This window comes from Lygodium microphyllum, chromosome 21 (assembly GCF_053477565.2).
Source record: "Lygodium microphyllum isolate KBCC chromosome 21, Lygodium_microphyllum_v1.1.10, whole genome shotgun sequence".
Lineage (NCBI taxonomy): Eukaryota > Viridiplantae > Streptophyta > Polypodiopsida > Schizaeales > Lygodiaceae > Lygodium > Lygodium microphyllum.
This window is the reverse complement of record NC_141155.1, coordinates 118,174,947-118,190,626: the sequence shown is the minus strand read 5'-3', so window position 1 is coordinate 118,190,626 and position 15,680 is coordinate 118,174,947.

The following is a 15,680-nucleotide window of genomic DNA, read 5'->3' as shown; positions in this document are numbered from 1 at the left end:
AATTAGAATTGGAATCTGCTATGTCACCACTCAAACTCGAACCCCCTCCGATCGACTGATCGGAGCAACCCCAAAATTAGACATTCAATCCTGAGAATCAGACATTCAAGAATGGGACATGTGAGAATTGGACCCACTGCCTAGCCGATTGGACGCTTGACCCATCTGATCCCAAAAATCAGACATATCCAAATTGGGCCAGCCACCCTGTTTGATTGGGCACACCTTGTTTGATTATGACAATCGGACATAGCTAAATTGAACATATCTAAATCAGACTAGACCAAATTAGACCACTGGTAAATTGGACATCTGATTTCTAGAATCGGACCCTGCAGAGTTGGACACACCCTGAAAGACAAATTTGAGAATCTGTCACATCTCGGACAATGTAGAGCACAACTCGAACTAGGAGAATTCAGTTAATGCCTTATAGGTAGTTTCAGAACTAGAAATCATAGCCGAATGATTGGGAATAGTGCTGACACACTTAGCAACAAATTCGACACGCTTAGAGCTGTAGACTGACCAACTGATCACAAATTGACATTGAACAAACTAAATGACACAACATAGACCCTAGCAAGCATAGCAAGAAAGGCCAGGAATTGAGCTTAGAGCCCAATCAGGTCACAAACACAAGCGGGAGTGCGGAAGTTGAATAGTCATCTTGTCTTCACACTCATGCTATTTTCTAGCCAGTTGAAGTACACTTAAGAAAAGCTGAAAGCCTGATTGCGCATAGTGCACGGAAAAGAGTACACACACACACACACACACACACACACACACACACACACACACACACACACACACACACACACACACACACACACACACACACACACACACACACACACACACACACACACACATTGAGTGATTGTAATTGAGAATTGCTTGTAACTAATAAGGAACTCACTCAGATGTAATAACCTGAAGGAACCCACCAGTAGGAGAAGACCCTGAGACATAGTTGGGTGATTGATCCCCTAAGCGTAGGACCAAGTTGAAAATGCAACAGAGAAGCCAGGCGTGCAGCAAGGACAAACACCATCGGAGAAGTGGATCTACATGACCTAATTAATCTCATTGACAAATTGGTGGAGCACGAGACCATGAACATGGCAAAGAAGAATGGATATGACCATAATGTGTAACCTAGAAAAGGAGCAGCTACTTTGTCAATGGGTTTTAAAATGAAGGAATTGCACTAACTCAATAATAAAATGAAAGAGTGATTGAAAAGTGTTAAACACCATAAGAAGTGCACATTAAGGTGGATGTTGAAGAAATTAAGTTCATTTCTTTCATTTAATTCTTTAATACATAGCAGTTACCCCATTGGTTGCACGTAAGAGAGCATGGTTATTGAGATGTCAAGCTCAACATGGATAGATGGAAGTCCACATGTCCAAGTTATGAAATATCTATCTAGTCATCTTCTTTGTTAGCATGTTCACATGATGGATTGCTTGTGTATTATGCTTGTTGTACTTTCACTTTATTATTAGTACAAATACCAAAGCTATGGATCAAAAAGCTATGGTACAAATACTAAAGTCAAAAAGTTACAATTGAGGACTAAGTTAAGCATGGAAATCTCTCTATCAATGACTATCCATTGAAGATTAAGAGCATTGTTGAAGCTCTTAGATCTATTAAAGTGCATGTTGATGATGACAATATAATGGCTACATGTTTGGATAAATTGGGTGAGGAGTACAAGAAGTTTCTAATCTCCATCAATACACCATCCTTCATTCTATAGATCGAAAATCTATGTTAAAATTAGAAGAGGAAAACTTAGGTCTTATTGCATCCTTGTCACAAAGCAAGAATAATTCAAACTAGGTGCTCCACTCTAACACAAGTAGAGGTAGACTCATGGTGGTAAAGGCAGCGATGATGCCTATTATGGAAAAAATAAAGGGCAATCTCATGACTCACAAGAGCAATCACATACATGTTGTGGTAGAGACTAGTCTCTTGAGACTGGGGAAGCCATAGAGCATGTGGAAGATGAAACACAAGTTATCATAACAGAGAGTACTATAATTGTGGTTACAAAGATCATATTGCACATGACTATCCAAAAAAGAATAGATGTACAAATAATAGAAATGGGAGAAGATTGCATAACAGTTATGCATCTACTAGTATTTAGGTTGATAATAAGGTCTTTGTTATGCAACACATGATGAATGCAATGAATGCAAAAACATCAATAGTGAGTGATCATGTATAGTACGTAGATTCAGGTGCCTCTAACCATATGATATCTCATGGAGAATGGTTTAGAGAATTAAAAAACTTGAAATGCCTATTTTCATAGGAAACACGTGACAATACAATGTATTCTATCACTCATATTGGGAGTGTCCCATTACCTATGCAAGATAAAAAAAGTTATGTGTTTGATTGATGTGCTGCATGTGCCTAATATCACGAAGAAGTTGGTTTCTATTGGGCATATGGTTGAGCAAGGATTGCAAATAAAATTCAATCAGAATGGCTACTCTATAGAAGATTCCAAGAATGGATGTAAATTTGTTACAAAAGGCAAGCATGTGGGAATAATATTTAGATTGGATGTAAATGTACTTGAGATGAGACCGCTATATTTACACAAGATACAAAATTTTTAGCTAATTTTGACATTTGACATAAATCTATTGGCCATGTAAATGTGTATCGATTGAAGAATATGTAGACATGTGAAATTGTGATAGGCTTAGCTACATTTAAAGTGATTGATATGCAGAAAGTTTGTGAAGCATGCCAATTTGGAAAACAAACAAGGCATACATTTTTTCACATTATAAATATATAAGTAAGCATTTACTTGATGTTATACATTCAAATATATGGAATCCTATAAATACTATATCAATGGGTAGATGTAAGTATTATCTAACATTTGTTGATTGATCACATAAGGAAGATATAGATGCATTTCAAGAAGGAGAAAAATGAGGTATTCTCTCACTTTTAAGATTTTAAAAATCTAGTTAAGAAATAAGTATTGTAGATTAAGTGTCTAAGGTCAGATGGAGGGGGATAATACATCTTTAATAAATTTAGCAATTTTTCGAAACAACATGGAGTTCAAAGGCAGTTTACATGAAAGTGTACTCCACAACAAAATTGTGTTGCTAAAAGAAAGAACATGCACATTATAGAGATTGTAAAAGCTTGACTAAAAATCACATCTTATATTATTGGATTGAAGCTCTCTCTACCTTGGTGCATATTATGAACAAGAATCCCATTGTTGTAGTACATGCTGTGATATGAGAGGAGAAGTTTATTCACAAGAAACCAGATCTATCACACATTAAAGTATTTGGATATGCTGCATATATATATGTGCCTAATGAGCTAAGGAAAAACACATAACACATGGATGAGTAGAGATGTAGTATTTGATGAGATGAGAAGTTGGTATATTGATTTAAAAAAAATATTGTTAGCTTATGCAAACAAAAAGGTGATTGCCAAAAATATGGGTTCATAGTCACAAATATTGAGTGGGCTAGAAGAGTCATTGTCTAGTAAGCCTACTAAGAGATTGTGAACTAGCAGGTTGCATGCAAATAGCACTCCTAAAAGTGTAGAAAATATGTCATGAAAGGAAAAAGAAAAAGGGATTGAACCACTTGGTGTGCCAAACATGATTCTGTAGGCTATTCACATGTAGACGGTGAGTGTGATGGCTTAAATTAAAGCATGGATAGAATTTTGGTATTCCACTTATGTGTGCACTCGGTATGAAAAAAGACAAGGCTAATGTAAAGGGATCGTAAAGTGCTCCACAAGCTATTGGTCATGTGCATTGGAAAAAAGCCATGGATGAAAAATGGTTGTGTTCAAACTTGGGATTTGATGCCATTTCCTAAGGGAAAGAAAGCTATAGGCTCCAAGTGGATTTGCAAAGTAAAACATAATGCAAATGGAAATGTGCATAGGTATAAAGCAAGATTGGTTTTTGCCAAAGGTTATGCACAAACTTATGGGATTGATTATGAAGAGACATTTGGTTCGATGTCAAAGATGGCAACTATCAAAGTTATCATTGTACTGGCTGCAACAAAAGGTTAGATCTTACATCAAAACAATGTAAAGAATAGATTTGCACATGGTGAACTGCAAGGAGAAGTGTATATGAAGAACTACAACATTATGAGAGCATGGTTCACCCCAACTATGTGAGTAAGCTATGCAAAGCCTTGTATGGGCCGAAACAAACACCGAGAGCATGGCTTGACAAGATAGAACAATATATTGTCTCTTTTGGTTTTCAATTTGGAAATGCAAATCATTAACTTTATGGGCATTGCAATAATAGGGGTATTGTTGTGATTACCTTGTATTTGGACGTTTTGATCATTGAGGACGACAATGTGCAAGAGGTGCTTATTATACTTCCTAAAGAAAGCGTTGGATGGACACCCTAAAAATACATATAATGCCCGTTTAAGAAGAGTAACTTTGTAACCAATCAAAGATAAGAGTAGTCAGCATTGCACTTGGCTCATAATGAGCAACAAATTTTTGAACTCCTACATTCTTAAGGACTAGTTCTCTACCACACACCATTCACCTAATAATGTTAGTTTGGGTTCTATCCTCCTAGAGGAAGCATTCACATTTTAATAGCCCTTCCTAGAGTTAGAAAAATACTTGAATTATCAGGTCCACTTTTCCATATAGATCAATCACCATGGTTGGATTTTTACACTTTCCTCAATGTTTTTCTTTAGGGGTTTTCAAAGATAGAAAATACCCCTTTTCGAGTTAATTTGTCAATAACTCTTTTATATGGCATCCTTTTATATGTAAAATACATGTAAAAGAGGTATGTTGAAAACCCCTTCTTGTGAACCCATGTGATATACTTATATATTTCTAAGTGACCTCCCCATGTTTCACTACAAGGATATAGGGGAATAATGACAGTTAGTTGCGACGCATATTAGCGGCGTCGCTATTTGTGACGCAAATAGCGACGGTACTCAAAGAAAAAAAATTTGACCGAAACTCAAGCATGGTATTTTACTATGAAGAGCAAAAGAGAGAGTGAAAGAGATTGTGTGCTTATGAGGGAGAGGGAGAGAAAGAGAGAGAAGGAGAGCTTCTCACCGCCATTGTCGCCACCGTTGCTTGTGAAGAAGAGGAGGAAGTGCGCGAAGGGCAAAGAGGGACCGTCGCGAAGAAGAGACGAAGAATCTATCCTCGGGCCTTTGCGGTGAGTATATTGCTCCCTCTTGGTTTGTTCTTTTTCTTTCTTCTTTTCTTTTGTTTGTTTTTGTTGAGAATTAGGTGCATTGAGGGAGAAAAAGAAAGGAAAAGGAAGAAAGAACGAGAGAGAGAGGGAATAAACATGAAACATAATAAAGAAAGAGAGAAAGAGAGAGAGGAGAATGAATGAGAAAATGCGAGGGGGTAGAGAGAAACAAAGAGAGGGTTTGTTCTTGTTCCTTGTTTTTTTGAGAATGATGTGCATTGAGGGAGAAAGAGAGGAAATGAGAGAGGGAGAAGAAGAAAGGAAAAGGAAGAGAGAATGAGAGATAGAATAAACATGAAATATAACAAAGAAAGAGAGAAAGAGAGAGAGAGGGAGGGAGAGAGCAGAATGAGTGAGAAAACACGAGGGGGTGAAGAGAAACAAAGAGAGGGTTTTTCTTGAGAATGAGGTGCATTGAGGCAGAAAGATAGGAAATGAGAGAGGGAGAAGAAGAATGGAAAAGGAAGAGAGAACGAGAGAGAGAGAATAAACATGAAAATAACAAAGAAATGGGAAGAGAGAGAGAGATAGAGGAAAGGAGAGAGGAGAATGAGTGAGAAAACATAAGGGAGTGGAGAGAAACAAAGAGAGGGGAAACAAAGAAAGGCAGAGAGAGAAATAAAGATAGGAAATGAGAGAGGGAGAAAAAGAAAGGAAAATGAAAAGAGAATGAGAGAGAGAGAATAAACATGAAAGATAACAAAGAAATGGAGAGAGAGAGAGAGAGAGAGAGAGAGAGAGAGAGGAGAATGAGTGAGAAAACATAAGGGGGTGGAGAGTAACAAAGAGAGGGGCAACAAAGAAAAAGAGAGAGAGAGAGAAAGAAAGAGGAAGAAGAAGAAAGAAAATGAAAAGAGAATGAGAGAGAGAGAATAAACATGAAAGATAACAAAGAAATGGATTGAGAGAGAGAGAGAGAGAGAGAGAGAGAGAGAGAGAGAGAGGAGAAGAGAAAACATAAGGGGGTGGAGAGAAACAAAGAGAGAGGTAATAAAGAGAGAGAGAGAGAGAGAGAGAGAGAGAGAGAGAGAGAGAGAGAGAGAGAGAGAGAGAGAGAGATATATATATATATATATATAAGAACTGAGAAAGGGATAAGAAGAAAGGAAAAGGAAGCGAGAACAAGAGAGAGAGAATAAACATGAAAGGAAACAAAGAAATGGGAAAAGAAAGAGAGAGAGAGAGAGAGAGAGAGAGAGGGAGGAAGAGAGGAGAATGAGTGAGAAAACATAAGGGGATAGAGAGAAACAAAGAGAGGGGCAACAAAGAAAGAGAGAGAGAAAGAAAGAGAAAGGGGAGAGAACATAAAACAAAGAGCACAAAGAAAGGTGCAAAGAAAGGGGGAGAAAACCAAGACTTTAGTTGACGTTAATTTTGTTGAGTTACAAGAGAAGAAATCCCTTGTCAAACAAATTAAGAAAGAAAAAGAGAATGAGAACAAAAACAAATTGTTTGTTGTAACGTAGACAAAATGGAAAACGATGAAGGTCGTGATGTTCAAGATCGCGAGGTATATCTTAATCAGTGTGTCGTGTGTCCTTGCTCTCAATGCAAGCTGGCAATTAGAAAAAAACGTCACTTGTCTATAGAACACATATGATGCTTCGGTGAGTTTCAATCGAAGATCATCGATCAGGTGATCTCGAACTTTGAGCAAACAATAGGCTTGGTGTGTATCAATCATGCATTATATTCTCAAACTAATTGAATATCATATACAAAAACATTGGATGTAGCCATTAAATTTATACAAGGAGGTGATGTCTCATTCCAAGGAGGAGTGCATATATTGGGGCCAGTTAGAAGAGTTTGTGGGCATGCGATGGATGGAGTGCATGAGCCAATCCACCAGTTGGAAGGCACTACCCAGTCTATACCGTCAATATACTAGAGGAGACATATAGCATTTCAGACTTTCCTATAATCTTGGAGTCTAAGATGGAGGCAATGATCAATGTATTGATGCCGAGACATTTGATCCGCTTAGAGAGGAAGCATCCATACCATTATATGATGGGTGCTGAGTATCTCACCTGAAGATGGTGCTTATACTCCTAAATGTGTAAGCAAAATACGGGTGGAGCGATGCGAGTGTGACCGAGTTGTTCATGTACCTTCTACATACGCTTCGTTGATTTCTTTTTGACATCATTATAAAAAACAATTGTGCTTTTTCAAGGTTTTTTATGATTTGTTTTCAGGTTACTAAATTATCATGTATTATCACTTGGAAATATCATGCATGAATCTCTGATGATGCGTGACATATTTTACGAAAGCTTGGCATGAACTACAACAACATCCATGCATGTGCCAACGATTTCATACTTTTCGAGGAGTGAGACTATGGAGATATGTCCAAAGTGTGGTGCTCACAGGTATTGACAGGACTTGCAAGGGCAAACTATCCCTCAGAAAGCTCTTAGACACTTTCCACTTATCCCTCATATGCATCATATGTTTTGTACATTGAGCTTGACAATGTGGCATGCGCAGAGTAGATCCATAGATGGAGTCCAACGAATATCAGTGGATTCACACACATGGAGCCACATTGACTCTACCTTTTTAAGCTTTGCATGAGAGCCAAGGAATCTTTGGCATAGTCTTGCTATGGATGGCATGAACCCACCGCTCAACTTCTTACAGTGTGTGGCCTATAGTCCTTGCTAACTACAACATCCCACCATGGCTTTCTGGCAAAGAAAGGACACCTAATCCTTAGCTTGCTCATTCTTGGCCGCTACAAAGTCAAGAACATGGACGTCTATCTCCGTCCATTAGTCAATGAGCTTAAGATCTTTTGGGAGGAGGGGGTCGCCGTGGAAGATATGAGCAAGCGTGATGGTTGACGGTCTGCCAATATACGATCCATTCTTATGTAGACCATGCATAAATTTTCAGGATTCAGGAGTGCTCAGGTAAGTAGGCTTCCATTCTCATTGGTCATATCTATCATAGCTCGTTCAAGTTTGTATTTGCAGGATAGAGGTGTTGGGACAGGTTTGGTTACCTCAAGTTATCATTCATGTCCATTGTGTGGGCCACAGTTAGACTCCCGAAGATTACGAACTATGAAGAAGATGGTATATTAAGGACACACCACTGTCTTGCCGGAGGGTCATGAACTAAGGGAAGGTTTTCTTAGATGACCTCCACCTCGAATGAATGCCCAAAGTTGGCACGAGTTGAAAATGGTCCACATGGAGTCGCATCCAAAGTTGGTATGAGTTGAAAATGGTCCACATGGAGTTGCATCCAAATGGAATGCGATGGTTCTCAGTTTTCTACGAGTTGCTATATTGGATCCACTTACAGATCAACCACTTGTTGGATCCCATGCATATTTTCAAGAATGTGGGTAGCTTACTATGGGACCACATCACAGGAAAGAGACTTTGTAGGGGCACGAATGGATTTGAAGGAGGTAGGAAATATGGAGGTGCTTTGCTCACAGTTGGTGGTGCTGATGGTCACTTGAAACTATCTAGTGCTCCTTGGGTTTTGTCCACTAAAGAAGAGTGCATTGTGAAGCAAATTATCAGGCCTATCCACACTCCGATGGGTATGATGTGTTTTCTCAATCCTCTTTTTCTAAATATGACCAACTATCAGGGCTAAAATCTCATGATTGGCATAAGATATGTTAGGTTTGTACTACGAATGGATTGTAAGTGGCCTGCATATTTTGCTATCGAGCCTAGTCAGTGTTCGTAATGCTTCTTCATTTGTGGCAGTTTATACTACTGATTGCAATCACGGGATGCATCACTCTAGAAATACGCGGGGCGATTATAGGTTGTCAAATTTAGTGCAATGGATCTCATAGAAGGAGATCAAGACATCCTTTATTGAATCAGCAAGATGGGGAGCAGTGGAGACGATTTCTCTTTGACAAGTACCTGTCCATCAGCATGCTCATGATACAAACCCACCTCCTGGTGCATCTTGTAGATGAAGTGGAGATTGCGAGACCTGTCCATATGGGATGGATTTCTTCTTGGAGTGCTTCATGAAAACTGTGAAAGGCTTTGTGTGACAATGAGCTTGGTCAGAAAGTAGTATGGTTGAAGGTTGGTTGGTGTCTAAGGCTTTAGTGCATATTTCACAGTGGCTACAAACGGTGGATTCAAACAATAGTATGCTATGGTCGCTGAAGGACGATGATAAAAAATCAGAGATGTGGTGGTTGGAAATGGGGTAGAAAAAAGGATGGATACTGCAATGGAGGAGAAGGTGATTTGTTTTTGTATATTGCACCATGCCTCCATGGAGATGTGTTTTGCTAGGTACGAGCCAGCCGGAAAAGATCAGGAAGAAGCGTGATTCGAATTTCAACGTAATACATGATATCGATCGATTCGATATCCTAAGGGCATGGAGGAGATGCCATGGTTTATTTCTATGCGATGGTTACATGGAGCTTTGATTGTAGCCTCTCGCGAAGGGGTTGAGGTCTCTATTGAGGAATGGGAATTCTCGAGGGGATGTAGTCCAAAGGTGACCACATGTTTTATAAGCTGTCGTATCTAGATTTTATATGTGATAACTAATTAACTATTTCAATGTACAATACAAAATATATAGTGTAGCATGGTCACATGGACGGCATTTCTGCATGGAGCGTATCAACAAAATGCGCTTCACAACGGATTGTGGTGTCATGGAAAAGTTCGAGAAAGAGAGTCGACGGAGAGCCATGGATCCAAACATTGTTATAGAAAAGATGGAGTGTTTTGGGAACTTGCAAAGTATTATCACTGTGGATTACCATAGCTTCTCCATGATCCTATTCGATGTGCAGTGATTCAGAGTGGTACTGGAAGGAGCCGGGGCAATTGTTTGACGAGGTCCATCTGGATTTCTTGAAATAGATTTCGAAAAAAGATGGAAGGATTTGCATGACACGTTTGTCTTGCCGACCCATTGTGAACAGGTGCATGAACTCATGTTTTTTTAAATTTTATTATGACATGGTATATGTCACAAATGTTAAATCTCTCTTGTATATAATTTTGAACATGTAATTTTCTATCCAAACCCCCGATAACCTCAATGGTGATATGCTGTACCTTCAACTCCCTGAAGTGCAAGAGTATATGATGAAAGCAATGTTCCCAACATAGATGAGGACAGTATGATGACAAAGGGGTCGATATTGCAAAGGGGTGGAGGTTGCCCAAAGCTTGGAGCATATAGAGGAGGCATAATTGGGTAACGATGATGGAAAGACACGAGGCCAATAATTCTTTGAGAATGAGTTGACTCATCCTTTTGTGGTGACCTTTCTATCGACCTTCCAGTGTATGTGGAGTTATGTCATGAGATTGACATGGGACCATAGGCTAAGTCATACTTGTAGCATCCATCTACTTAATTCATTAATGAATCACTTATAAGAGTACTCTAGAATATGAATTTTAAGTAATATCATTTTTTTCAAAGTTATATTACCATGCTTTGCTTGAATCTTTATATTGATTATGCTAACATCAAATTTTGTCCGTGCAGGTTACCTTTGTGGATATTTGGACTACACGATGAGTCGAGGATGAGCGACGAGGAGTTGCAGGAGATCTTCACACTTATGTCTCCAAATCAGATGGCTCGATTCAGAGATATGGTGGATGATTCAGACACCATCAGGCCGTTCCATTATATCTACTTTCGCACACTCTGATGCTTCAACTTCTAGTAGACAATGTTGGAGCGTGTAGGGTTGAAGGTCACCATAGGAGTTTGGCAAGAAAACTGGACAAGATAGATAGAGATGTGTCTTCAAGAGATAAGTAGATTACAATGAATGTTTTTAAGGTTCAAGAGGTACTTCACAGTCAACCACAGGGGTTTGAGAGAGAAGAGTGTATGAAGATTCAAGAGCTCGAACTCCGGAGTTGGTAGAGATAAAAGAAGGGTTGAAGGTTTCAAGCCAAGTTCTCAAGGATGATAATAGAGTTTCCAATTGCGTGTACTTAGCAAAGATCACAAGAGTATTGCCTCTTAAGATCTAATTCAAACCAAGCTTGTTTTATTGACTGTAAGGGCAATCACAAGATATGTGTTCAAGTACAATATGCTATCATGTAACACAAACAACTCTGGCATCCCATCAATCATACATGATTCCAAAGTATGAATCAACTTTGCATGATAACATTCAGTATAGACTGATAGAGACAAAATACTACGAGTCAAGGCTTTCAAAGCAAAAGAGACTTGCTTTAAGAAAGCCTCAAATAGAGTTCCTGATAAGGTTAGGTTATTACAGTCAAAAATAAAGAGTAAAGCTTCTCTTAATCCAACTTGAAGCATTTATAAATAGTCTATAAACATTGCCCTACCATAGGGGCACATAAGACTTGCATATCTTGACAAGATGTCTTCTGAAGAGCAAGAAATGAATCAAAAGATAGCTGCTATAGCTAATTTTCTGATTATGGCTAAAGATATCAACCCAAATCATCCCTAAATATAATCCAAGATTCACCTCTAACGATAGCATAAACTTCCCCTATCTTGGAGTGCATAGATTAGCCAAGTTCAAGTGTCTATCATATTGTATGAAGCAATAGAAAAGAAAAAGGACCTGTTGTCCACAAAATACTGTGTGGGCTACCTATTTCAGCCCATATACATGGCATCAACCTTCCAAGAAGACACTTTGTTGAAGTACAAAAGCAACCCCTATATTCAAGGGCATGTAACAAGCAATAGGTAAATTGCAATAAACATGTAGAAGTAGGAGAGAAGAAGGAAATCATGCTGCCCTTGTCTGCCATGTGATTGGCTACCTATTTCAACCCCAAGCATGTACATAGAGAAAACAAGTTTATGATAGTTTTTCAGCAACAAGTTCACTGTAAAACAAGCGTATTTTAGTCCATGCAATGTCAACTTGCATCAAGCATATCAATGTCAAGTAAGACCGATGATTGATCATGAATCTTCAAGAAGAGAAAGATATGTACAACTTCCCTCAATTCTTTGTTTGGGCTACCTATTTCAGCCCACTTCCATCACATAATCAAGTCAAGAAGGCTTCTAGATACTTCTCTCTTCAAGCTTCTACAATGGTGGCTTCCAAAAGAAAGAATGAGCCCCTTGTTGTGACAAGATTAGACAAGAATGCAAGGAGATGAGCTCTAGCCCTTCAGATTAGAGGTTCGGATAGCCAATAGTAGTCATTCAACTCTTAAAGAACTCAAGAGAGTAAATTTGATGCCTCTCTTGGCATGGGAGATCAGACTTAGCATATAGAAGAATACCCTATTTTACACAGCCAAGAGTGGCCTTCCAGTTCTTCGTCAGTGCATGGGAAGAGTGGTACTTACATGTCAAGTGGAGTCTTCTGAAGTTGCTTGTGGTTGCATGGCTTCATCTCATGGTAGTGAATGATCTCCTTTATCCTCCATCCAGGATGCGCCCTGTTCTTAGCCTGAGAATGCCCAAAAAATGTGGTGCAAAAAACATAAGGTCCATGTAGTTCAAATGAACCACAGTAAGTCCACATAAGTAAGGCTAATGCATACACAATGTCCCACACTTAGTCAACATAGATAACTCCATCTTCCTTGTGTCTTGGCTTGTGAATACACTTAAAACTCTTGAATATTATAAGTACACAACCACATCATTGGCTTCTGGAAAATGTAACCCAAGGGAACCTACCAAGTCATTTGCTCATGACCATATTTCTTCTTGTTTAATGTTCCATGACTTAGAGAACTTGTAGCAACTTCAAGTAAGCAATGCAAGGAAGGATAAGAGTAAACCACCAAAATCAATCATCTTGTCAAGGACCCATGATAAATTTATTGTATTTTAAGGCAGAGATTCCCCATCTTTATTACACCATGCCATATGCTGGTGGACTTAGGTTTTAAAGATTTATTGCACTAGGCAAGTCTCTATGTAGCATGTCTAGAATACAAATGACTAAGTGATATATGCAAAGGATAAAAGTTTTCTTTTTAGACCATGGGCAATGATTCCCATGACATTCACCCCCTTCTAACCTGCACATCTTCCGCCATGTGCCGCTGTGTGTATTAGGAGCTTTCTTCTCTTGTCATGTCCTCTTCTTTATCTTTGAAGTCATCTTCTTCTTTTGTGTCCTCATGCTCTTGGATTATATCCGAGTATTCTAACTCATATGTTGAAGTTTCTCTTCGTTTGAAGAACCTGATTCGTTTTCGAGCTATGGGTATCTTCATGATTGTCCCATCCAATTCAGCCAATGAATATGTAGCATTGTCATGTACTATCTTTACCACATAGGGACAAACCAATGCTTTACCATCTTCCTAGAAGCATTGTATTGTTTGTCTAGGCTGCTTTCATAAACAATCACCTAGCCATTTTCCTGGATAGCTCTTGGCCGAAGTCGATGTTACCTATCAAATCTTCTTTTGTTCTTTAGTCTTGCTGTTTTTAGCTTCTCAATAGCTGCTTGAACATCTTCAGGCCTTCTTTCTAGCTGCCATATGCACAAAGTCGGCAACTCTTACCTACTGATGCCTTCCTCCCAAGGTAGAAGACTCCATGTGAGAATAGATTCTTCAATTGGCATAATTGGTTATTGCCCATGCGTGATTTTAACTGGCATATAGCCAGTTACGGGTGTGTGAGTAGTCCAGTCAGCCCATAATGCGAAAGGCAACATTTTAGGCCATTCTTTAATCTTTTCTCTACAAGACTTTGCTAGAGCTTTGAGAATAGGCTGATGCCCTCTCTCACTTTTCCCATTGCCTTCATGATTGTAGGCTGATGTCAAAGCCAACTTAATATCCAATTGAGCAAAGAAGTTGCGTGCCTCATCGGCATCAAACTCTCCTCTATCTGTGGTTCTTTGCCGACACAGCCATATCTGCAAAATACTTCTTCAAGCAAAAAGCGACAAACAGCTTGAGTGGTCTTGGTTGTTAGAGCTTTACCTTCAACTTGATTGGTTAAATGTTCTCTTGCAAGCACTAAATACCGCATATTCCATATTCCTGTAGGCATGGTTACAAGATCAATAACCTATCTATAATGTATAGACAAGGGATAAGTCGGTTGTAACCCATCTCGATGCTTAACCATAGAGTACATCTGACACACATAACAGGTTTCAACAAAATGCTCTATGTCTCGATACATGTTTTTCCACTAGTATTTTTCTTTGACTTTAATAAAAGTTCCCCATATGCCTCTATGGCTAGCCCACAAACTTTCATGAAATTCCTTAATTACCTGCTGTTGCAATCTTTTGTTACCTAAAACTCGAGCATGCGCTCCTTTTTTCTTCTTTGCGTGCTTCTATAGATGCCCATCTTTAAGAAAAAAGCCTTAAGCTTTCCTCTTAATATGCTTGAACTCCTCATCAGTCCAAGTCTCCTTCTTCTTCATTGTGCTCAAGTATTGGCTGATCTTCAGCCAATCTTCTTCATAATCTTCTTCAAGGAAATGAGCTAGAGCTTGAGTAATGCAATGAACATGCTGGCTTCTAGTTGACCACCCTTCTTCCATATGCAAGTCTTTAATCTTTGTTGCTGCTTTCTAATTATAGACTCTTCAAATTCATCTTCTTCCATAAGCTCCTCTTCATTGTCATATCTTGTGCATGACAACATGTCAGCAATTGGATTCTCATTTCTTGCAATATGCTTTAATTCGGGGTTGAGAGATTTAATATATGCAATCCATCTTAGCATAGCAATGTCAGGTGTAGAGAAATTGGCAATCATGCCCAAGAGTGGAAGACAATTGGTTTCTACCACTACGGAAGCACCTATAAAGTATTCACGATCACACTTTAATGCTGTTACAACTCCCCACAATTCTCTTTTTACTTGTGCATACCTTTTGTGATGTTCATTGAGAACCTTTGCTCCAAAAAGAATTGCATACATGTTACCTTCAAGATCTTCTTGGTCAATAGCCCATCCTTTCCCAATCAGACTTGTACAGTAAGGATAATGGGTTGTCCATTTGAGTAATTAGCTCTTTTGAGAGTGGGGGACTAAAATTAACAACTTCTTTAATTTGCATATAGTAAGAGTATGCTCTTTACCCCAAAAGAATCTCTGGCCTTTTCTTAATAATAGATAAAGATTTTTGGCTACATGAGTAAAGTGTGGTATCCATATGTGATAGAATACATATGCGCCAAGAAATCTTCTCACATTTGAAATGTTCGTACATTTTTCTTGCATTCTACTGATGGAACCTATCTTGATTGGTGAAGGTTTACGTCCGTAGGGGCCACACAGATGTTTGACCACTAGGAATTCTTCAATTCCAAAAACTGATTTAGCTCTAGAAAGGGTAAGATGAAACTCTTCTAGCCTTGTCAAAATCCTGTCATAATCATGAATATGGTTAACTACAAATATCCTATAGCCATGTTCGTCAA